The sequence below is a fragment of the Mus caroli genome, chromosome 2, assembly GCF_900094665.2.
Source record: "Mus caroli chromosome 2, CAROLI_EIJ_v1.1, whole genome shotgun sequence".
Taxonomy (NCBI): Eukaryota; Metazoa; Chordata; class Mammalia; order Rodentia; family Muridae; genus Mus; species Mus caroli.
The window spans coordinates 156,816,509-156,819,156 of NC_034571.1; positions in this window are offsets into that span (position 1 = coordinate 156,816,509).

Here is a 2,648-nt window from a genome sequence, read left to right on the forward strand (position 1 = left end):
TGGGATTAAAGGTGTTTACCACCATGCCTGGACCTTCGCTTTTCTTTACCTGAAACTTGCTCTACACCAGTCTGGCCTTGAACTCAGAGATCTGCTTGCCTCTGTCCCCAGGGATGAAAGGCATGCCTGTATTGCAGCCAGAGCAGCCATGTTCTGAATTAAAATTCCTCTACAAGCTTCCCGTTCTCTCCATCCATTCTTCTGTTGACAGATGCCAAGACTGTCTTGTCCTAGCTTGCTTTTCTGTTGTGACAGACAGCATGGACAAAAGCTATCCATTAGTGAGGGAAGCCCCGCAGGAGCTGAAGACAGGAACGATAGGAGGAGCCCTGCTTTTCTTCTGTCTTGCTCTCCTGCCTGCTCAGCCTGCTTCTGCACCCCAGCTCCTGGGGCTGAGGATTAACCGTAAGGCCTCATGCTTGCTGGACAAATACTCTACAACTGGGCTGGAAAAATGGCTCAGTGGTTAAGAGCACTGACTACTCTTCCAGAGGTCCTGAGTTCAATTCCCAGCCACCATATGGTGGCTCACGACCATCTGTAATGGGATCTGATGTCCTTTTCCTGTGTGTCTGAAGAAAGCTACAGTGTACTCATATAAGTAAAATAGATAAATCTTAAAAAAATATTAAAAACAGAACAGGACTCTACAAGTTAAATCCCAACCCCTTCGTATACTCTCCTCTTCTTTTTCTCTCTCCAGATTATTTTATTTTATATGTATGAGTGTTTTGCCTACAGTTATTTATGTACACCATATATGTACCTGGAGCCTGAGGGGCCAGAAGGGGACACTGCAGTTATGGATGGCCGTTAGCCACCATGTGGGTGCTGGGAGCTGAACCCAGGTCCTCTTCAAGAGTAGCAAAGACCAAGGGAGGAGGAAGCAGTTCTACCCGGATAGTTTTACAGAGAGTTTTAGGTGAGAACAAACTTGGGCTGGAGAGATGGCTCAGTGGTTAAGAGCACTGGCTGCTCTTCCAGAGGTCCTGAGTTCAATTCCCAGCAACCACAAGGCGGCTCACAACCATCTGTAATGGGATCTGACGCCCTCTTCAGGCAAGTGGATGTATATTCAGCAGAGCACTCATAAACATAAATAAATACACATTAAAAAAAACCCTCCAAGCCGGGCGTGGTGGTGCACGCCTTTAATCCCAGCACTTGGGAGGCAGAGGCAGGCGGATTTCTGAGTTCGAGGCCAGCCTGGTCCTACAAAGTGAGTTCCAGGACAGCCAGGGCTACACAGAGAAACCCTGTCTCAAAAAAAACAAAACAAAACAAAACAAAACAAAAAAAAAAAACCCCTCCAGTCTTATAAAAAAAGAAAGAGAGAGAACCCAGAAGATTAGAATACATTGCCAAAGATAGTATGAGGCCAAGCAGAGAAATTCAGGAGAGGGAGGCAATGAGAAAAAAACCAGGTTGAATCAGTCAGCAGCCAGCCAGAGCTCAGAAAGAATGAAAGGGTTAGCTTATTCAGCAGTAAGTCTCAGAGGCTGAAAACAGTCTAGGCCTAGATAAGATTGTACAGAGGATACAAAGGCTAGAAGCTTCCAGGACTAGGCCTAGGTTAGCAAATGGAGGCAGTAAACCTTGGAGACCACAAGTACATCAGGCGAATAAAAATTACTTTTACATCATGATAAATGATAGAATGATAGAATGTCTTGAAGCCATGTTTGCAAGAAAGTGGACAAAACTAGAGATAGTGAGCAGAGACAAATATTATATGCTTTCTCTTAGTTATGTGGAGGGTAAGCATCTAATCTAGCTCTTGAGGAACAGAGGGAGTAAGGTAAAGGCCAGCCTGGTCTACATTTTATACGGCTACATAAAAACATATTTGTGTGACATGAAAGTAAGCGGACAAGACGGTCACGAAGGGCAAGGGGAGGAAGTGCAATTGAATCTGCCTCCTTAAGAGAGGGATTCTGGGTTAGACAAGGGAGCATGGGGGAGGTGTGCAATGTACCACACACACACACACACACACACACACACACACACACACACACATCCTGGGGATCTGGAGAGATGGGTCCATCATGGGTCTTCCCATAAAGGTACACATTCCATCCCTAGAACACATCTGTAATCCCAGCCTTCCAGCCTTGAGCAGCCAGAGACAGGTGGACCCCTGAGGCTCACTGGCTACTAGCCCAATCTAAATGCTAAGCTCCAGGCCAGTGAGGGACCTTGTGACAGGAAAAAAACAAAACAAAACAAAAAACAAAAGACAGAAGCTGAGTAGCTGAGGCATGCTGACCCGGGAGGTTGCCCTCTGGCCTTTGCACACCATGTGCACACACATGAACACAAACACACAAAAGTGAATTGTTATGGTTGTATAATGCTGACTTTCGGAAAGCACTTGATGTTTGTGTGTTTGGAACAGATAACTGTACAGATGCCAAAGTGATGCTTTTTGTATAAGAAAGAGCCAGTGGCTAACACTGGGGCAGGAAGCATGGGCAGAACTTCTGGATAGGCAGAGATGCAGCAGGTAGGAGGGAGGCACCCGGAAGCAAGCAGTGAGAACCACGTGGAAAGATGCAATGGCAGGTAAGTCACGACAAGTTAGAACCTAGCTGAGAGACTGCCCCAGCAAAAGACCAATACTATACAAATGTCTTCTTTTTTTTTTT